A 23,266-nucleotide genomic window follows, 5' to 3' on the forward strand; every position below is an offset into this window, starting at 1 on the left:
AACAGCCCTACCCCCAAACTGCCGTGTAAATTCTTTTCTCTTGGTGCTGCCGAGCTCTGGCCTGTGGCAGCCATCACTGTCTCATTTCTGCGTTGGGAGACTGCAGCCTCGTTGAAGACTTGCCAGCAGAAGAAGGCCATGCTCTGGTGTCCTTCACCCAGCTTCTTGTTCCGGCAGGCCTGACCTCCATCCCGTCTGTCTTCCAGCTCCAGGTCTTGCTGTGTTTCACTTCTCCCTGAGGCAGTCAGTATTCCTTCCTGCCATTTTCAACAACCCAGACACACAGCAAATCTCTCCTGAGCCTCCCCCTCCTCCAGGTAGAGATTTGTTTTGCTTCAGATCTTTCTAGAATACAGGGCAGTAGTCTTTGGATCCTTTACAACGTAAGTTTCTCGAGTCAGGAGATGCGTACTGTTTATGTTCTTAGTCTTATGACTAGATTACATTTGGGAATCTAGTGTTGGGAACGAGGATCATTTGCTTAAATGAGAAAAAGGAATAATGCACTGGCTGTGTGGGCATACCTAGACTGTTTCATGGTGACAGGACTCTTAAGGGGAAGCCTGTAGGAGGCGCTCCCGGAAGTGGAGCTGGTCTGGGCAAAATGAGGTGGGTGGTACATGGTACCACCTTCTCACTCTTCCTCTACTGTGGCCTCTGTAGAACTTTCTGGATTTGATGGATCACTCTGGTGACCATCTCCTTTGGCCTTAATAGAGTTTGGATTTTTACACCCAAGTTCCTTTTCATATAAAATGACTATAACAAATCACACACTCTGATGCTACTGAAACACACACACACACACACACACACACACACACACACACACACACATACACACGTGAACACACGGATCTTGGGGAAAGTAACAAAGAAGATGATTTGTCTGATGCAAAGCCTTCTAGTATGATCCATGGATTTCATAGGATCAGCTTTTAGAAATAGGACCAGCTCAAAGCACTCAGATTTGACCAAAGTTTATACGAGCAAACCTCCCTTAAAAACTTTAGCAGCTTTCCCAAATCCTTTCTGGTTCTTCTCCCAAGCTCCCACACATCATCACCAGAATGTTACACATCCTGTCACGACAGGATGAAAAGTAATGTGGTAATCTGACCTTCCTATACTTAAAAACATATTGAGAATTTCAATTTTCCCTCAAAGTTCAATGACCAGAACAGGGAAGCTGCCCTGAACTGAACTCAATATTTTGGAGGTGGCCTATACTTTTAGTGCAAACTATCAGGCATTGCAACATGGAAGTGAACAAGTGAGATACACATGTTTAGTATTTAGTAAAAACAACCTGAGTCTTTCAGGATCAAGCTATACCCTAGAGAGCTGTCATTATGCAGGAGACAGCTATCAGCCAGACAGTCGGCCCTGCCCTTGATCACCAGGAAGTGCCCTACAGCTCATTTCTTTGCATGAATGCTTTGGGACATCCTCTCTGATTATAGGAATATTCTAGGGTCACGTGACCTCTCAAATGGTTATGTAATAGTATTTCATTGATTTGTACCATTGATTTAATAATAATGTTACAGGTAGAACACAGAAGCACTGTACTTAACTGATAAGATCATGTTGAGTTTTTAAAAAATGCATTTATTTTCATTTAATGTGCATTTGTGTTTGCCCTGCGTGCATGTCTGTGTGAGGGAGTCTGGTCCACTGGAACTGGAGTCACAGACCGTTGTGAGCTGCCGTGAGGGTGCTGGGAATTGAACCCAGGTCCTTTGGAAGAGCAGCAGGTGCTGTTAACCACGGAGCCATCTCTCCAGCCCCCATGTTGATTTTATTAACGTCAGAATGCGTGAAAAGCTACATTGTCTTCAAAAGAAATAAGCTATACTGAAGTCTTTAGCATTTTTATATGTGTGTATACATATGTTACTGTATGCATGCAGTTCGTTATCATATAGAGTGTGCTTTCCTATTATATGCTTGCCATTATATATCCCACATAGTATATATACTATAAATTATAGTTATATGCTATACATTATACGAACACACTCTTTTGTTTATTTTCAAGCATATATATATATTTACATATATATATAAACTGTTGAGTATATTTCTTCTTCATACTCCTGAACCTTTGTTTCCCCTTCTTTCCCTCCCCCTCCTCTCGGTCCCCTTTGTCCTCCTACATAGCTCTACTTTCATGTTATATGTATGGTTTTATATATTCGTAAAGTCCAGGAAGCACAAATGAGAGAAAACACATTATTTGTCTTTCTGTGATTGGCTTAACTAGCTTAATGTGATTATTTCCAGTTGTGCCCGTTTTCTGCACATGATATAACTTGTTCTTTGTGGCTTAAAAAATTCATTGTACACACACACACACACACACACACACACACACTCACTCCTCACTTGGAATGTAGTTTGGAGATCCCATTACAAATTAGAACAAACGCAGACTGGCCTTGGGCAGCAACATACCCTTATAAAAACAATATTAGCAGAAAGAACTCCAAGGTAGTGAGGCAGGAAGGCTGGGGGGGCTCACTGACAGCAGCTCTTGGCCCCTCAGGAGGATCTTACATAACACTCTCAACTTACACTGGCCGTCCTCCCCAGATGAAATGGGCATGAAGGCTGTGTAGCTGCTTTGAAAGCCACACAATGTTGTATGACTTGCATGTGATTGTCCACATTGGTTCCTATTTAGCTCTGGACAGGAAGTTGCACATGGATCATTAGTCACCAAACATGAAGGTCCATGATTCCTTTCCTGGCCACCATGGAAACTTCTGGAAAAGAACCAAACTCTTATGGGCCCTGATTCAGTCTCCATCTTCAATGACCTTGCTCTGTCTCACCCACGCCATGGGGCTATCTATGCTCTGGTGTGTGCTGGAGTGTCTCAGCATACCACTTTAATTGTTTAGGGCCTGGTTATCAGCTTGAAAAAGTGAACATTTCAGAAACATGACTAAGAGGGATAGAAGATGGATTTAGGTGTCTGTGTCTCACAACACCCTACAAGGATTCACTGGCGGAACAAGTGAGCCTTGGGAGGAAAAGCTGTTGGCTTCTTACAGTTAGGGCATTGGTGGGTTTAGGTCATTGGTCAGGGTTCAGCCTGGGAGCTTAGGATCAAGGGAGAAGGCCTAGACTTACGCATCACTGGCCCTCAAGGCCGCTGCCCTGACCCCAGTAGAGCACAGCGATAGTTTCCCTTGCTGTTTGTTCCTAATTTTCTTTATTGTTAGTATCTTTGGTTGCCATAAAACACATAACATAAAAATTACCATGTAAGCCATTTCTTTGTGTACGGTTTAGTGATGCTGTGAATTTGCACCTTGCCGTACATTCACCCTCCAGAATTCTTCCCACCTTGCAAAACTGAAATTCATCTCCATTGAACAATGGTTCCTCATTCGCCCCACTCCCACCTCCTGGGATACATCACTCCATCATCTGTCTATGTGATTTGGCTGCTCCAGGTACCGTACGAAAGTAAAATCAGGTAGTGTTTGTCTTTTGTAAGTGGCTTGTGCGCTTGGCATGGTGTCTCTAAGTTTCATCCACATCACTGCACAGCGCATTTCTCCTTGTTAAGGCGAACAGGACGGTTTTTTTTTTTTTTTTTTAAGAACCCTGTGAACAGACCATATGGTGGACTAGTGCTCATCCTTCTTGGCTGATCTTGATTCTTCTGGAAACGTCCCTTTAAGGTGTTTTAGATATCCATGCCTCCAGGTTTCAACATGCAGGAGGGGTATGGGCTTTCTGAGGACACAGACAGTGGATGAAACCAGACCCCTCTACACAGTCTGCACAAGGGCTATGTCTTTGCTGGCCTTTAGAAGAATCATGTTCTTTAAACTTTGAGTGGTGAATTGTACTGCATGTGGGTGGTGGGGAGTGTGGCTCTGTCCATTCCCCAGGGGACATTTAGCAGGATTTAGTGTTTGCTGTAACTTGGCATCTAGTTTGTGAAAGATCAGGATGCTGCAGGAAGCTGAACAACAGGCAGGGTGGCTTCAGCGGTTATCCAGTCCTAATGCTAACAGTGCTGACGTCAAGAAGTGCTGACACAGAGTCCATCTCTCACGAAGGTCACACTGTGTATGGAGTGTGGCCTATGGGGGGCGGATTTCTAGTCTTTTCGCACACTGATGATTCTCCTCTTTCAAAGAGGCCTGGCATAGCCTGAAATAGAAGGACGTCCATCTACGTCACACACTCAAGAGTTGATAGAAAGATCACATAAACAGTGGTTTCTTACATAAACACCATTTGACAAAACGCAAAGCTCTCCCAACAGCAGCAGGCATTCGGGGAGCGCAGCCTCTGCTCTGCTCTGGGAGCCCCCACTAGAACATGCCATTGCTAATGTAAACAGGACGAGCCCCTTCAGCTTCGGCGCTGTTTACCAGGAACCTGCTAGAGTAAACAAGGCTGTTAAGTTTAATTTAGCAAGCAGCTGTAACGGCTGGCCGTGATCCCTGCAGAGCCACAAACACTGTGGGGGCGCAACTGACAGATGCTGTGGTCCAGATTTGTCTAAAGAGGGGGAGTGCTCCTGAACGCTGTCGAAAGGGGTGATGGTCAACTCCCTTCCCTAGTGGGGAAGAACCAACTTAAAAGCCAAAGCAGTCGCTCTGGGGCATCCTTCCTGCTCTGAGACCCCGCGGCTGCGCATCAGGGTCTGTGGCAGCCGAGTATGAAGCGTGGAAGGCATAGGTAGCGCTCTTCTCCCCGAAGGTGCAAATCACACCCTTAAACAAAACTTGCGCAGGGTTTTTGTCTGTTTGCCATTTTAGAATTCGCATCTACAGAAGGGCAGGCAAAGAGGGAAGACCCTTAGCTGACATCACAGCCTATCCTGCAGCTCCAAGGAGTCCATGCTGCCTCGATAGGAGCAGGCACATCCCTACTGACAGTCTGCACTATGCTGCAGAGCCAGGGTGGAGCATGGTTTTGTTTGTTCTCTGGCTAAGCTTGTTGAGCGGGAGAAAGCTTAAATTTAGGGCCACGTCCGCAGGGAAACACAGGTGAGCTTTGTCCTCTGGGTTCCTGGTCAGCTGCAGTTTCCCATTACTTCTACTTTGTGCTCTATCAACTCGTTAAAAGTTACAGCTGGTCCTCCACGCAGCAGGTCAGCATCCAGGCTATTAACCTGAGAGGTTCAGAGCTTGGCTCTGGCACTCACATGCTGGGTGCGCTCAGGCAAGTTGCTCGACCTTTTGTGCCCCTCATTCAAGGGCAAAATGAGGAGGAAAATACTCGCACCTGCTGCAAATGGCTTTGTGGATTTGAATGGCTTAGTATTTGCCAAGAATGTATAGGACAGTTTCAGGCAGATGGTGGATTTAAAAAAGAAAAAAAGATTTTATTTATTATGTATACAGTGTTCTGCCTGCATGTCCACCTGAACTCCACAAGAGGGCAGCAGATCTCATTATAGACGGTTGTGAGCCACCATGTGGTTGCTGGAAATTGAACTCAGGACCTTTGGAAGAGCAGCCAGTGCTCTTAACCTCTGAACCATCTCCCCATCCCTGATGGTGGATTCTTTATTCGCCAATAAACACCTGGCACCATAAGTGGGAGGCTTAACATTCACGAGCTGGGCTGTAAATTTAGCAGCAGCCTTTGCTGAAGGGAGCAGGTACCCTGAAGCTAATGTGTATGTGCCAAGCTCCAGTGTCCTAGAGATGATTTTTAACTCCAGCTACGAAGGATTTCTGTCATTGCAAGGCCTGCACTTTTTGAGGGTCCTGGAAAAAGTGTCCAGCGGCTTTCATTAGTCCACTCCTGAGCTAACCACAGGTCTTTCCTTCTATTGGAGTGAGTATGAGCATGGGATAGCTCATCCAAATTGGGTAAAGTAGAAATTTTCTGGAGCAGGAAGCTAGCATGTCTGAAGACACACCCTGTAGTTCAGTGGTACAGAACCTTCCTAATGCTATGAGCTTTTAATACAGTTCTTCATGTTGTGGTGACTTCCCCAACTATAAAATTATTTCTATTGTTACTTCATAACTGTGATTTTACTACTGTCATGAATCATAGTGTACATATCTGTGTTTTCCTGTGGTCTTTGGTGACCCCTGTGAAAGGACCATTCTGCCCATGAAAGAGTTGTGCTCCACAGGTCAGGAACCACTGTTGTAGTCTCTCTGACACGAAAGTGGGGCAAAGCGATTCTGGTGGGAGCTGAAAGGGCCCTGGGTTAAGGGTACAGTTAGGACGGTGTGTGGGGCGTGTCAGGAGATGAGCTAGGCGGTGAAGCTTCAGTTTGCTCTCACCTTTTGCCTTGTGGAATCCTCCTTTAGAGGCTCAGATAGAAGGGAGGAACCTACTTGCCTCTTATGAGTGAGAAGGGGCCGGAAATGTGGGAAATGGAGGGCTGAAGAGTGGCCTGTCCTGCCAGGTGTGGTGGTGCATGACTTTAATCCCAGCAGGTGGATCTCTGTGAATTCGAGGCTAGCCTGGTCTTCAAAGTGAGTCTAGGACAGCCAAGGCTCCTTCCTTACCTTTACAGAGAACTTTTCAGACCTCATCTTCCCTGGGGGCATCCATGGTTCAGAAAACTGCCTAGGATGGCCAAACTATTAAATAATTAATTAATAATTCCATTTTATTTACATTTTAATTGATTTATTTTATATGCGTGGGCACATGCATATCAGAGGGCCTGTGTCGACGTCAGGGGAAAATCTGTTGGACTGGTTCTCTCCTACCATGTAGGTCCCAGGGACCAACTCAGGTCATCAGGCTTGGTGTCAAGTGGCTTTTTGTTTTGTTTTGTTTTGCTTTGTTTTCCAAGACAGGGTTTCTCTGTGTAGCCTTGGCTGTCCTGGACTGCATTGTAGACCAGGCTGGCCTCGAACTCACAGAGATCCGCCTGCCTCTGCCTCCCGAGTGCTGGAACTACAGGAGTGTGTTACCACCACATGGCTTGCAAGGGGCTTTATTTACCTGTTGAAACATGTCACTGGTCCGCTCACTGATCTTCGAGGCAGGGTCTTGTGTGCAGAGTTACAGGTTCTGCTGTTAGGAAATTATATTAATTTATTCAGCATGTGTTTGCATGCATGTGCAGGTGTGTGTGTGTGTGTGTGGTCTGTGTGTGTGCATGTGAGTGTGTGTGTGCTGTAGCATGCACATGGAGGCCAGAGGGCAACCTACAGTTGTTTATTCCCTTCCACTTGGGGACCCTGGGGATCCAAGTAAGGTCATCAGGTTTGGTAGCAAGCATGTTTCTTCACTGAGCCATTTTGATGGTCCTTCTTAGAAAGTGTTAAACGGGACAACGCTGTGTGTCTCCTCTGTGTGTCTCCTCTTCTCTCCCCGTGGACCCCTAGGCTCAAGTCCTAATCTCCAAGACTGGTGATTATGAGCTTATTTGGTAACAAGGACTCTGCAGATGCCACGTGTTATAGTTAGGCTCTTAGTTTTGCCCTTAGTCTAATAAACAGTGATGATAAAAAGGGAAGACTTGGACATCCCCACGGGGAGTACAGCGGATGGACACAAAGGTGGATCTCAAGGTGAAGGTCCAGGGACAGTGATGGACAGCAACCCACCAGAATCCACAAGAGGGACAGAACAGCTTCTCAGTGTCCTCAGAAAGAATTAACCTTGCTAAGACCTTGATCTTAGACCCTTAGTCCCCAAGCTGGGAAGCTACCTTCCTGCTATTTAAGTCACCCAGTCTAAGGTGCTTTGTTACAGCAACCCTAGCTAAGCAATGCCAATGTGAATGTTGGAGTTGTCTGTCTGGAAGCAAGCAGAGGCCTCCTCCCAGGCTGTCTGACCGGCCCTGCACTATCCATACAGTCCTACCCAGATTCTGGCCCAGATTCTCCTATATTTCTCAAGCAGAATGTTGCCTTTGCTCTTGCAGGCTGTGTCTGTGGGGGCCGAGAATGGAGCTCTTTGTTTAGAATTTGCGTGGTGTACATAAATATCAGCTGTGAGCATATGGAGATCTTTCAAGCCAGAGGCGGTTCAGAATTAGGCTTCGTTTGTCAAAGACATTTCCTGCTCAAATTCATCACGAGCTTCCTTGCAGCCTCCCTTCCTGGGCCTGGCCCCCTTTCCCAACCCCAAATATGTAAGAGGCTTTCTTAGCGGCGTTGGCCCAACAGGATGTTAGAAGAAATGGATTTAAAAAAAAAGTAGTACACCAGATGAATGGGGGGGGGGGGGAACAAAAAAACAAAACAAAACAACAACCCTGTTTCTTCTGTGTATAACTTCAGAATTATAAAAAAAGAAATAAGTAAATTTTTTGTTTTTTGTTTGCAGGTGGGCATGCTGTTAAGTGCATGTGAATTGTACAGCAAAGGCTAGCCTTACAGAGAACAACTACACCAGTTGTTTCTATTTCGGAAACGTAGGCATGAAATTCCACCTTCAAGGCTTTTCATGCCCATTGCCAGGCTGCCTGTGTGCTTACACCCCAGCTGTGACGCAGGGTGAGTCAAGTTCAAGGTCCACTCCAAGCCAGAGAGCTCCAAAGACAAGGTAGGGCTCGGCCACGGGGGAGCCCTTCTCTGGATGCTGGGCGCCGGCTGCTCCGTTCCTGCCATTTTGCCTTTTGAAGGATGCTTTACAGTGTCCCAGTACAGCATCCCAGCTACTGGCTCTGGAAAAGCCCGTTTGAATGAGAAATATTTCACTAGCTGCCAGGGAAGTGGTGAGAGAGGCAGTGTTGTGAGAAGGCAGCTGCACTTGCTCATGTGTGGTGAGGAGGCAAGTCCTGGTTAGTCGGGATCCAGGCTTCACACCCCATTTACAGGGTGTCCCACAGATTTCTCTCTTGTCACCCAAACCACAGCCCTGGGGAAGTAGCCGTCTTCTGGTAGCTTCTGGCATGGATATTTATGGCGTCATGGCCGGCCTTTGTTAAAGTGAGTTTTTAAAATTAATTTTTCAAGTTAGCATACAAAGTAATGTGTTCACTATAGCATTTTCATATACTCGATATTACATGCTTTTCTCCTTTGCTCATCTTCCCTCCTTCCTCCCCTTTCCTTGGCTCATTGCCCCTCCCACCTCCAGCTTACTCCCTTTCTTTCATAGTCACTCTGCTGTCTCTTCTGAATGCGTTCCATTACCTTTTTAACCTCCTACCTCCCTAAAGATCTCTTCCTGTCCTTTTATTATCCCAGTGTCATCACACACACACATACACACACACACATACACACACACACACACACACACACACGCATACACAGAAGCATACAAACACATTTTAAATTTTGGTTCTGCGTACAGGAGTAAACAATGCGATTCGCCTTTCTGAGTCTTTTTTTTTTTTTTTTTTCTTCTTCTCCTGATGTAAAGATAACCAGGTGCATCTGTTTTCCTGAAAACACGGTGCTCTCATTTTTCACCGCAGCTCCGCACATGCGCTGCACGCTTTCTTTATTCATTCACCTGTTGATGGACATCTAGTCTGATATGTATCATGAGTGCCACTCCTGTCATCATGGATGTGCACGTATGAGCCGAAGTGGTTCCTTCCAGCAGCCTCAGAAGGCCCTGCGTGTCCATAGGGAACTGCAGATGGTCACCACAGTGATAAGCATGCATAAAGACCTATAGAGTCTATACGCAAAGGATGGCAGCTTCTGGACAAACTTCCTGATAGTTCCCTTTATAACTGCTAATTAGCTGCAAAATTGAGAACATAAGAATAATAGCCACAATTCCTAATGCTCAATTTAGAATGTGTTCCTCCCCCCCCAGTTCCCTCTTCTCCCCCCCTGCCACCCCCTGGAAACCATGAATTGGAGATGTCACTTCCCGAGCAACAGCGTCAAAATGGGGACCTTTGAGGAGAGCTCAGGCCGCAAGGGCTCTGCCTTCATGAATGGACTGGTGTAGAAGGACTAGAGAGAGTTCAGGGTTTTATATTTTCTGTCCTCTCTCTCTCTCTCTCTCTCTCTCTCTCATCTATCTATCTATCTATCTATCTATCTATCTATCTATCTATCTAATCTATTCACTGTATATCTAACTGTAGCCCCTGCTCCTGGTCCCACCCTCCCCTCCCTCTTCTCCATCCCTTTTCCCCATCCTTTGTCCCCATCCCTCCTCCCCTACTCCTCAGATATGTGTCCTGTGTTGTAGCTCCGCCCTCCCCTCTTTACCCACCTAATCCAGCACATCAAGTCGAATCAGGACTGAGCACATCCTCTTCCCCTAACAAGGCACCCCCACCAGGGGGAAGTGATAGAAAATCAGGCAATGGAGTCCGTGTCAGAGAAAGCCCGGGATCCCCTTACCAGGGGACCCACATGAAGACCAAGCTGCCCATCAGGTACATATGTGTAGGGAGCCTAGGTCCAGTCCATGCATGGTCCTTGGTTGGTGCATCAGTCTCTGTAAGCATCCCTGGGCCCTGGTTAGCTGGCTTCTTCTTGTTGGTCTTCTTTGTAGAGCTCCTGTCCCCTCTGGGTCCTTCTAGTGCCCCCCCTCCTTCCACAAGACTCCCTGTGCTCTGCTCAGTGTTTGGTTGTGAGTCTGATCATCTGTTTCTATCTGTTGCTTTGTGGAGCCTCTCAGAGGACAGCTATGCTAGGCTCCAGTCTGTAAGCATAGCAGAGTGCCATAAATAGTGTCAGGGATTGGCTCTCTCCCATGGGGTGGGTCTCAGGCTGGGCCAGGCATTGGTTGGGCATTCCCTCAATCTCTGCTCTCTCTTTATCCCATCACATCTTGCAGACAGGGTAAGTTTTGGGTTGAAGGTTTTGTTGGTGGATTGGTGCTCCCTCCCTCCGCTATGAGTCCTGTCTAGTTAGAGGCTGTCCTCTTCAGTCTCCACGGCCCTTGCTGCTAGGAGTCTCAGCTACAGTCATCCCCATGTCCTCCCAGGAGCCTACCTTCTCATAGGTCTCCAGCTTGTCACAGAGATGCCCCTGCCTACAGTTTCTCTTCTCTCTGCCCTCTGTCCTCCTACCCCCTCTCCCCATGTCAGTCCTCCACCCTCATTTCTCTCCCAGCTTGCCCTTCTACCCTGTTCCTCAACTGCTTCTGCTATCTACTCTATTTCCTCTTCCTAGAGAGATTTAAGAATCCTCCCTTGTTGCTTATCTTCTTTGGGTTTGCAGGCAAACAGATGGAACTAGAAAAGATTATCCTGAGTGAAGAAAGACACACATAGCATGTATTCACCAATAAGCAGATATTAGCCATATCCTGTAGGATAAACCACACTACAATCCACAGACCCAAAGAAGCTAAGTAACAAGAGATCCACCTGCCTTTCCTCCCAGATGCTGAGTTTAGAGACCTGGGCCAGCGTGCCATTAACTACTGAGCTTTTTATCAATGATCTAGTTTTGAGCTTTCAATTGTTGAAACGCAAGGTAAAAATAATACTAATACAAGTACTTGTTTAGTGGTATAGTACATCTGAGAGAATGGAGAACAGGAAGCGTAAAACAAAAGAAGTCAGCTTTAGGTAAAATTTATTTAAGGCCTACAGTGTGCCAGGAAATGCACTATTCTTTTTTTGTGTGTGTATTTGCATCCTGGGCATGGGGTAGGAGTATGAATTAAAATCATTTTCAGAACTTATCCTGAATCACTGAAAAAGAATCATTTGTATGTATGACATGAAAAGCTGCATTAGAGTTTGAAGGGTAGCAAGAGGAAGTTAATTATCCAAAAGAAAGGAAAAAAAAAAAAATAAAAAAAATAAAATAACCCCCAAATCCAGCCAAAATATTTTTTCTGATTTACTGAATAGTCTAATCCCTGAATGTTTTCAAGGTCAAGGCTCAACCTTGTTTAGACATAATTGGTTTCTTGCCTCAAGTCAGGAGTTCGGCTTTAGAGCAGAACACACTGATCAGAAACAGCTTTCAGAGAACTTCACTGTCCCAGCTCTACCACAGTGACATTCAGGTAGTATGACCTCAAGTAAGTTTGTGCCATGGATGAGCAGGCAGTTGAGCAGTGGATGACCAGGGAGTTGAGCAGTGGATGGCCAGGGAGTTGAGCAGTGGATGACCAGGGAGTTGAGCAGTGGATGACCAGGGAGTTGAGCAGTGGATGGCCAGGGAGTTGAGCAGTGGATGACCAGAAAATTGAGGAGTGGGTGACCAGGGAGTTGAGTGTTGGGTGAGTAAGGAGTTGACCACTGTGCAGCAGGTGGTTCTGTTTCTTTTTCCCCATTTAAAGATGGTAAAGAGTTTCTCTAAGTTGCAGCAAGAGAAATACAGGTTAGAACAGAAGTAAGCACAAAGGAACCCTGAAAAGACCTTCAGTTGTAGAAAGATGAATTATTCTTTCTATATTAATTAATGCAGTAAATTATTACAGCAGCAGTTTCCTTTAATCAGCCAATCTCCCGATGACTGACACAGAGAGACTATGATTTATTATTAAGATGTAAACATGATTCCGGGCAGATTCTGAGCTACTCTAATCTTAGTTCCTTTAAACCCCACATAAAAGCCAATTACTTGCCAATCTGATGACTCCCAGGTGGCTTCTGCTTCATCAGCCTGTCCTTAAAGCCTCATGTTCATTGTCCTCTGGCTTCCTCCTTCTGCTACATTTCCTCCTTCCTCTCCATCCTCCTCTCTCTAAGTCCCAAGCCTGGGAACCTAACTCTCCACCTTTCACTTTTCTGCCCAGTCATAGGCTTCAGTATTTTTATTTAGCCAATCAGGATAATTGGGGACCATTCCTTATCATCACATGGTTACAGGAGATAGTTTAATATTCATAACAATGTCCATGGCAGGGTGGTAACCAGATCTCAAGGTACTGAAGCTAGCATTTGAAAACACAAGCTGGGCCCTCCCTCCTCCCAACGTTCAGTGAAGTTCTTTCTGGGGTATCTATGACAACAGAAAGGTCCCATGGCTCCCTGGAAAAGAAAACTTGTTCCTGTTTTCCCTTACATGTCCATCTATTTATTACCTGCCTGGAGAGAGCCATGGGAGGAATGATACCCAGTCCCCTTTTCTTGTAGTCAAAGCACTTAGCTGTTTTGAGTCACTCGGATGGTGGTTCCTGAGGCTTGTTGTAGGATAAAAGGGATAATAGATGTCAGCTACCAAGTGGCAAGAGAGAGCCACAGATTAAGTGCATGAACAAAATAAGGATTTAAGATGTTCAGCGATAGATAGGCATCATGACATTGTCAGGGGCCAAAACTTTCAGCAAATGTCATTTACTTCATAGTCCAATATGATGGCTTCAGCTCTGGGAATCATGTCTGTGCTATAACAAGGAGAAAATAAAGGCTGGAGATATAGCATAAAAGCAGAAAGAACTATGCAGCTGTCAGGGGGACCAGAAAGAGAGGGAGACAGGGCTGGCAAGATGGCTGTATTGTCCATGGTTGGATTCCTGTCTGGGAGAAGGCTCCAATAGGAATCTTTCTATACCCTACTTGGATTTTTCTCTGTGTTTCTCCAAAGAGTTTGATTTGATTTTGAAATCCTGACAATAGTAACACTTTCACAGATGCTGGAGATATTCACTACAGGAGCACAGTGCTACTTCCAAACGGCAGCTGGACGGACGCTTGGGGGTGGCAGGGCAGCAGCCTGAGAGTCTGCATTCCTGGAAAGTTCACATGTGAAGGGATGATGCAGTGCACAGACTGTGCTCTTCTCAGTGTAATGGGTTTAGAGAAGCTTCTAGGTGGCCATCTAAGTCTTAGCTTGTAGCAAGGCAACAAGGAGGAGATGGGGTGAGAGAGTCATGGTGTCTGCCAGCGGTTCTCCTACCTAAGAGGCCTGGGGAGGCTGTGAAAACACAGGCTTGGGGAATCCCAACAGTGGATTTCCATGTGGCAGCCTTACAGTGGTGGGCAGACATCTGGTTTTCCTAACATGCTGTCTGGGTGATTTCTTTCTTTCTTTTTAAAGTATTTATTTATTTATTTGTATATATGTACTCTATTCGCATGTATGTCTTCATGGCAGAAGAGGGCATCAGACAGAAGAGGGTATCGGTTCCTATTACAGATGGCTGTAAGCCACCATGTGGCTGCTGGGAATTGGAACTCAGGACCTTTGGAAGAGCCAGTGCTCTTAATCGCTGAGCCATCTCTCCAGCCCTGTCTGGGTGATTTCTGATGAAGGTGGTCAGGTGCACTTTGAAAGCAGGTGTCGGGACAGTGTGAGGTCTTGGCCATTTGGATCATAAGCCTACCGATGTGGTGTTCTGGGAATTACTCTTCTTATTCATTAAAGGAAGACATGTTGCTAATCTCTGTGTCTCAGAAAAATTGCATCAAAGCCCTTCCCCTGTTTTGGAGCTGAACATTTTTTTTTCAGGAAGCTTGGGGATGCCTCAACTCAGATACCCTAGTAAGATGTCATTGACAGGGCAGCTCAAGCCATGTACATTTTACCTCTCATTGTTCTGCAGGTTGGAAGGTGAGACACTGGGGATTTGGTCTTCAACATAAGAAATGCCTCCATGAGATCTAGTTGTAAGGCATTTTCTCAATTAGTGGTCAATGGGGAATGGCTCAGTCCATTTTGAGTGGTGTCATCTGTGGGCTGGGGGTCCTGGGTCTTAAACCATCCTGAGATAGTTATGGGGAGCAAGGCAGTAAGCAGCATCCCTCTGTGGCCTCTGGATCAGCGGCTGTCTTCAGTTTCCAGTCTTGACTTCCTCCAATGATTGACTCTGATGTGGAAGTGTGAGCTGAATAAACCCTTTCCTCCCCAACTTGCTTTTCGGTCAACCCTAACCCTAACCCTGAGTTTCGTCACAGCAACAGTAACCCTATCTAAGACATTTAATATTCTCTTTTTTTTGTGGTATTGTAGATGGAACCAGGCCCTTCTGTATATTAGGCAAGGGCTTTCCTACTGAGCTGTACCTCAGCCCTTATATTCTCTTGAATATATCCAATATTTTATTGACAAGGGTCGGAGGAAAGAAAAGGAGTCCATCCCTTAAACCAGCAGGACACACTCAGCGTGTTCTACAATATAGTTAACCCCAACTTCTAAGCCAGCCCTAATAAACTGAAACATGGGGAAATGGCTTTTTTTTAATATCAGGAATCCAGGGGTTGCTTTTCATTTTTTTTCCTTTTACATCATTTTTTTTCTGGCCTGTCAGTCCAAGAAGTGCTGAATCTGGTGGTGCACATCTCTAACCCCTGAACTCAGGAAGCAGAAGCAGGAGGATTCTCTAAGTTCAAGACACATCACCTGACTGCTTCTCCAGGGGACAGGCTCGGTAACTTCAGGCCCTGCTCACTAAACACGAAACCACTTAGGCTCTGAGGAACGAAAAGCATGGCGGGCCCCATAGGTACATTTCCTGCCCCTCCCCCTGTGTCTCAGTAGACTAAGTGGTTTAGAAGTTGGGGTTAACTACATTCTAGAACAGGCTGAGTGTACCCCTGGCTCAAGGGACTCCTTTTTTCTTTAATGGTGGAAAATATCTTTAATCTCATTTTTAATTAAAGCATATGTATAAGATTTAAAGGTAAAAAAGTAGCTTATAGTGGGTACCAATAGCATTCCCTTACTTACCCCTAGTTCCAATGATTTTAGCTCTTTTAGCTATACCCTTCACTTATCTTACAATTGCTAAATAACAGACACTATTCTGGTTTTTCTTTAAAATTCTGATGAACTAATAAGTTTAATTATGGTGACTTACAAGAATATGGATGGGGCGTATTTACAGAAGCATGGGCAACTTATTTTTTTTCATTCAGAAAATTCATTCAGAAATGTGTTGATATGTTCATGTGAGTGCATGTACCACAAAGGCAAGGAGAGAGCATAAGATTCCCTGGAGCTGGCGCTAAGGGCAGGGGTGGGCTGTACGGTGTGGGTGCTGAGAACCAAACTCAGGGCTCTTTAAGAGCTATATATGCTTTTAACTGATCAGCCATCTCTCCAGTCCCAGAGTCTAGATTTCTAACAAGGCCACTTGCTCGGCAAGAGAATATGTAGTACAATTGTTGTATGGATATTTTCTGTTCTCTGCCACCAAAATGTGTGAAGATTGATGACTGGGGGTCCTGCTAGATCGGAATACTGACATATTGCATAGCAAAGGGTTCACGAGAAAAACAGAATAATAGGCTAGTCTGCCTTCTCTCTCTCTCTCTCTCTCTCTCTCTCTCTCTCTCTCTCTCTCCATCTATCTATCCTGTCAGAAGGCATTGAATCACATGGTTTTGGAATTTAGGAAGTCTTACTTTCTGCTATAGGATGAAAGTTGCAGACCAGACTAGTCACTGGTGCAGACTGAAGTCTGAGAGCTCAGTAACGGGCAGCATAGTTGTGTGTGTTGAGATCTGATGACAAGGAGTGCTAGAAAATGGATGCCTCTGCTCAAGCAGCTCAGAAGCTAGGAATTCTCTCTTCTTCTTTTCCCTCTGTTAAAATTTATTAATGCATGCATGGTGTGTGCATGCGTATGTGTGCATGCGTGCATGAGTGTAAAAGCAAGCAAACAATTCAGGAATCAGTTTTTTCCGCCTACTGTAGGTTCTGATGATTGAATGCAGATGGCGACACTTATACTGACTTACCAGCTAGGAAATCTTATGTCCACCACTCTTCTTCTTTCTTTTTGTTCTCTTTTTGAGACAGGGTGTCATTTCTGTAGCCCTAGATGGCCTGGAACTCACTACGCGGACCAGGCTGTCCCTGAACTTAAAGAATCTTCCTGCTTCTGTTTCCTGAATGCAAGGATTATAATGCCGCCGTTGGCACTTCTTTTCTGTTGTTTCCAGCCCCTCAGAAGATTGGATGAGCATAGTGGGGTAGGGGGCATCTGATTTACTCAGCCCACCAATTTAAGTGATTATCTCTCTGGCTGTACACCTAGATACAGACAGAAGCATGCTTAAGTAGTTTTCTGGTCAACTCATGGCACATAAAAGTAACCATCACATGGACTGTAGGCATTTAAATTTTTTCTACATATTATAAACTTGTAGTGCCTTAACAGTCCTTTCAGGCTGAGAGAAATTGCCCTTAGACTGATTCTTAGAGGTAGCAAATAGCCGAACAGAGAGCATTCCATTGATCTACAGACTATCAGCCCACAGCTATAGCTCATCTGTGTAATCGATCTACCTCACAACACAATATCCCTCTGTCTTAACAACCCATATGAACCAGGCAACTAGTCACTGTCTGTATAAATCCAAAGTTTGCTGAACATTTTCAATGTAGCAGTGGTACATTGCTCACTACCCCTCTATGCCTTTCCTGTAGAAATCCCCAAGAAGGCTCCAACTTAGCCTTACTTGCTCTGTTCCCCATCTCTTGGTCATTCTAGTGTCTTTTTGCATAAGTCCACATGGGCAGTTGGAGCTCTTGTGTGGAGGACTCCTGAGTGTAATGGACTTGGTAGTGCTGGATCATTCCTGTGATGACACTTGACTGATTATCATACAAAGTATTAATAACAGATGTCCATGGACTTGGGGCTCTGTATGTATAACTGGAACTCTTGGGATTTTGAGAACCCAGGGGACTATGTGCCTGTTGTTATTTTTCTGTTTGTCATTACCCTATCTCTCAGACATATTATTATTATTATTATTATTATTATTATTATTATTATTATTATTATTATCTTTATCTGGGCCATGTAGAATAAGTTTTTTTTGAAACATTGCCTCCAAACTTTTGTGATTAAGTACTCTTGTCTTTGAGGATGGGTAACTCCCCTCTGACTGATCATAAAGTTATAACAAATTGTGTAACCATTGCTCTCTTTCCACTTAATAAATATCTTATGAATAATTGAAGCTCGCTGAATTAGTTTGGCCATGAAAGCGTCTTCCTCCTTTGCTGGGAATACAGCCAGAGTTGTATATTAAAAGATGTGCACATATGCTCATGTGGAACAAACTCCCTGGCAGAACGTAAGTAGTGGGGGAGTAAGGAACGTACAGAAAAGTAGGAAGCAGTACCAAAGAAATAATGTACGGGAAGGCCTCAGCAGATTACACAAAAGGAGAGCAATGTCTTTCCTAGGAGGAGAGGATGCTGTGCGCACCCTTATGCAGCCCTTTCTTTTCCTGATTCAACTGAAAGGAACAAATTCTGGAGTGAAGAAGAGAGGGATAGAAGGAAAGCTGACACAGGACCTGAGCCAACACTTGGGGTAGCAATACTGCCTTTGTCCACATCTCTCCAGTAAGAGCTACCTTTCCTGCCCATATGAAAACAAGACTGGTTTCTGTGTAGCCAGACTGAATTGGAGATAAGGTGCAGAGACCCGTCTCTTTAGTCAGTTCAGCTGACTTCAGTGAGGGGCACTGGAGACAGATGGATGACTACCCATTCACAAAGTTATACTGCAGCATTTGGGTTCTTCTTTTTTTGAGAGATCAGGTGATGTTTGGCAGGCAGTCCTGAGGAATGGAGGAGAGGGGGGCCTCAAAGAAAGTTATACAAGTCAGTCACAAATCCTGTATACTCAGTGACTCTGAGACTTTGGGCAAGTTCTTTCATTAACTTACCAGATGAGGGAGGCAGAGGCAGGCAGATCTCTGTGAGTTCGAGGCTAGCCTGGTCTACAAAGCAAGTCCAGGACAGGCAAATCTACAAAGAGAAACCCTGTCTTGAAAAACCAAACAAACAAAAAAGCAAAACCCAAAACAAAACAGTAACAACAAAACAACGACAACAACAACAACAACAACAAAACTTACCAAATAAGCAAAAGAACTTTGGATTCTTATGGGAAGGCAGTACAATAATAAAGAAATAGAAAAATTTAACAAAAGTTACAAAGGGCATCCAGGGGCCGGGAGAATGATGATAAGAGAGGTAAGTCAGACATGGTTTTCGTGAGTCTTGTAAGGGTGAGACAGACAGACAGACAGATACAAACATACCCCATGCAAAGTTGCTAAGGAATCAAATGAGGGCCGTGGAGAGAAAAAGAGGCCGAAGGTATAAGTAGATGAATCAGCTTGGGGTGGGTAGTCACAAGGGGCCTCAGAGGACGCGATGGCTGAGCTGACAAAACATGGAAAAGCACTTGACCCTTGAACTGGGCGGCAGTGAGAGCAACATGTGTAGAGGTGGTGAGGAAAAGAGCTGGGATCTCTGGAGGAAGCCCAGCGTGCCCCTGCTGGAGAATATCCAATGTGCTGTTCTGGAGCTAGGTCAGGGCTGATCATGTGAGGCAGGTAGGCCCTGGTGGGCATTCCATATTTCATGCCAAGTGACAGAGAAGACTGTTAGGATGGAAAATGATACAATGCATCTCACTTTACTTAATTTAAAAATAAGTTTATTTTATTTTTAACTGGCACAGAATAATGGTATGTATATCTACCCAGTGCACTGGGATGTCTTGATGCATATACACTTGTGTAATGATTCAGCTGGGTAACTGGTTCCAACATTTATGATTTCTCTGTGGTGAAAATATTAAAAATACCCTTTCTACGTATTTTGAAATATACAATATATTATTATTACTTCTGGTTACTCCTGTTGATCAGTCTCTTATTTCTTTGTCCATTTTTAAGCCTCCTTCATCTTCTGATTACAATAAAGAAATTTAGCTTTTGGATAATGCCTATCCCAGAAACCATGGTGCTGTATGAGACTGTTCCTGGTGACAAATGAACAAATGTCCACTCGTCCCAGATAGGGGACCAATGCCAGAGCAACACTGGAGGAAGCACAGCTCACAGAAAGCATTAGAAAACCCAGAATTGTTAAACATGAAGGTTCTTCTTTTTTTCTTCAAGTGAAGAAAATGACTGCTGCTTTTTATCCAGAAGGCTGGAGTGGATGGTGTGTGACAACCTGGTGACCTTTCTGCTGCTCTGAAGAGCCAGCCTTTCCGAATTCCCCCACATCCTTGAGCTTGAGCGTTGTCTTTCAGAGAACAGAACCATCCTTATGGAAGAGGTCCCCTGTGTACTTTGAATTCTCCGACAATAGAATATATCCCTAGGCTTCTTAACAATTTGTCTTCCTTAGGCCCTTGCCCTGAGCGCTGCTTAATCAGTCAATAGATCTCATTCTTATTGTAAAGTTCATAGGTGCTTTGCCGGTTTGTAAGAGAGTTTTGATGTAGCCATCCCCAAAGCTTTGTTGTGATAGTTGTCACAACTCCCTCCCCCAATTTTACTGCATTTAAATGTGTAAGAAAAGTGAACTATGGGGTCAGACTCTAGGAGTTTTGACCTAGAACCTGTGAAAGTGGTGTTTGTCACCTGTGTGACATGTGAGGGCCCCAAACACAAAGTAAGGAGACTATTAAAGTCCAATTTGATAATTAAATTGCCTATAGGAGCAGAGATTATTGAAGGCAGATGACAATGCTTCTCAGCGTTCCTCCATCTACGGTCCCATATACACTCATGGCTTTGATTTTAAAGCCGAATGAGCCTATTTCATCTCTCGGGGCGTGGCTCTTAGATTCTGACTGAGTGACTGGTAGAGAGTCAAGGGCACACTGCTGCCCACAGGAGGCTCTCCTTACTACGGATCCTCCAGTTTGGGAGGATTAGCTCAAGATAGGTCATAAAATATGTTTCCAGAAAGAAATTAGGGCACAGCCAAATAATTTTCTGGAGGAGGCCCACACGGCTGGTGCTACTGCCACTGTTTCTCTTTCCAGCTCTCTGTGGCCACCACCACTTGTGTCCCTTGGCCCTACCAGTCAGTTGCTGAGGGTCTTCTAGTGAGATTCTGCCTCTTAGTTGTGGGCTATGGAGCCTTTGCATTTGATTTAAAAAGAGGTGTAAGTGATTATGCACGCATACTTTCCCAAATGAAAAAAATGATTTTTTTTGGTTGTGTCTGTAGTTCAAAGGAAAAATTTTGCCTTTCAGACATGTTTTTCCCAGAATCTCATGTGTTGACGGAAAAATGGTTTCAGTGTGGACTACATTTGTAACCTCCCCCCACTCAGAAAAAGGGGAAGAAGAAGAAGAAGAAGAAGAAGAAGAAGAAGAAGAAGAAGAAGAAGGAAGAAAAAGGGGAAGAAGAAGAAGAAAGAAGAAGAAGAAGAAGAAGAAGAAAGAAGAAGAAAGAAGAAGAAGAAGAAGAAGAAGAAGAAGAAGGAGCATCATCATATATGTTACTGAGTTATACATATTATAGATATTTTAGGTAGATAGTTAATAGTATAATTCCTTATGATTTTTTAGACATCAACTGTTATTTTATCCTCTCCGTCCCTTCTGTAGTTATCTCCCTCCCCGCTCAATTTTCCCCACTTAACCCTTCAGATCACTTGTGCCCTGCTATTCCCTTCTCTGTTGCCTCTCCTTCCTCTCACTGCAATATTACTTTCATGGTTCCTGCTGTTGCTCCAGGTTATGTATTCATATGTGAATGCTAGGGGGAAGAGCCTCAGATGAGCTAAAATATGTGACGCTTGTCTTTCTGAGTCTGGGTTACTCCACTCAATATGATCTCTTCTAGTTCCATTCATTTACCTGCAAAGCTCATGATTTCATTGGTCCTCACAGCTGAGAAGCAGCCCATAGTGTACCACATCTTCATTAAGCCCTTGACAGTTGAAGGGCATGTAGGCCGGTCCCATTTCCTAGCATCTGTGACTTGAGCAGCCATGACCATGGCTGAGCAAACACCTGGAGAGTATGGGATGTCGAGTCCCTTGACATAGGCCATGGGATGTTTGTAGTTGGTCATGGGAGAGATCTATTTTCAGCTTCTTGAGGATTCTCCACACTGACTTCTAGAGTGGCTGGACCAGTTTGCAATCTCTTCATAGTGAACGAGGGCTCCCTTTCTCCCAAACCCTCTCCTGCATTTGTTGGTCTTTGCCATTCTGACTGAGGTAAGATGAAATCTTAAAGTTCTTTTGATTTGTGATGACAAACACTTTTGGTTAGGGCATGGGTTCTTAGCTTTATTTTTTAATCTTTTGAGAACTCTCTGTTCAGATTCCAGTGCCATTTTTTTTTGAATGGGTCATTTAAAAAAAAAAACTTGATTTTTTAGTTCTTTACAGATTCTTTTATTTCAAGTGTGCCACTCATGTCCCCTCAGAACCCTATTAGTCACAGGTATCAGGTGTCACCACTTCCTTGAGGTGTTATTCTTTGCCTCATGTGAAAGTGCTGGCTGGCTTCACTCTGGTTCTGCTCCATTCTTGGGACTGGTTTCCAGGAGCTAAATGCAAACATTTGATAATGATGATCTAATTCTCTGACCCTTTCTAGGTATGCAGTGTGTGTGTGTGTGTGTGTGTGTGTGTGTTTTCTCCAGAGCACTGATTTTTTTTTTTTTTGGGAATTTGAGACACTGGGCCTGTGACAGGGAGAGTTTAGGAAGTTTTGTGCTGCTGGCTTTAATGTACCTTTGCATAAAATCAGCGAGAGTCTTTATTTCTGTATCTTTTAATCCTTAGTTTTTTCCTAATCCTTCTAAGAATAATGACATTGGAGAATGGACTACAGAGAGTCTGCCTTTCCAAACAGAGTTAGACTGTAGCATATTGTAGTCATAGATGCAAATGACAGTCAAAAAAAAAAAAAAAAAAAAAAAAAAAAAAACCAGCAGGCTGCTGTGGACAGCTGTCAAGGATGAGGTACCTGGAGGGTCCCTAGCTTGGTAACTAGTAAGTGGTGTGTAGCTGGTACAACTGTGTGCTGTGACCCAAGGAGGGGCCACCGTCGGCTCTAGTGCTGCTGTGGCAGAGTGAGGTAGAGTCTGGGAACCAAGTCCCAAACCTTGTTCGGATCATAAGCAGGTCTCATAGGCCTCTCAGAACCCCGGACTTCTTAACCGCACAGCAGGGCTGAATGACCTTTCTGTAAATCTCAATTGATGAACAGTATTACACATTTGAAAGAGCCCAACCCATAATAAATGCTGATCTATTTTTACATCTGTTGATCTATTCTCAAAAGGACGAAGACCATGAAAACAAAATGCCTTCTTTCTTTTGGTTTTTTTCAAGACAGGGTTTCTCTGTGTAGCTTTGACTGTCCTGGACTCACTTTGTAGACCAGTCTGGCCTCAAACTCACAGTGATCCGCCTGTCTCTGCCTTCTGAGTGCTGGGATTAAAGGCATGTGCCACCATGCCTGGCTAAAATGCCTTCTTATAATACTGTTCAGTAAGAATTTATGGAAAATACTCATAAGGTGAGCTTCTCAGGTACTAGTCTCTAACAGAGTCTCTCTCTCTCTCTCTCTCTCTCTCTCTCTCTCTCTCTCTCTCTCTCTCTCTCTCTCTCCTCTCTCTCTCTCTCTCTCTCTCTCTCTCTCTCTCTCTCTCTCTCTCTCCCTCTCTCTCTCTCTCACACACACACACACACACATTCTGAG

The 23,266-nt window shown here is 44.6% G+C and overlaps 1 non-coding gene across 1 annotated transcript; it reads right to left on the minus strand.

Moving 5' to 3' along the window:
* Positions 1-1,138: 1,138 nt before the first annotated feature.
* On the minus strand, positions 1,139-1,219 carry LOC127212527 (small nucleolar RNA SNORA36 family). Its single transcript, XR_007833568.1, has one exon. It is a non-coding gene; the product is annotated as a small nucleolar RNA SNORA36 family (small nucleolar RNA).
* Between the last annotated feature and the right edge of the window lie 22,047 nt (positions 1,220-23,266).

This window comes from Acomys russatus, chromosome 30, assembly GCF_903995435.1.
Source record: "Acomys russatus chromosome 30, mAcoRus1.1, whole genome shotgun sequence".
In the NCBI taxonomy this organism is placed as follows: domain Eukaryota; kingdom Metazoa; phylum Chordata; class Mammalia; order Rodentia; family Muridae; genus Acomys; species Acomys russatus.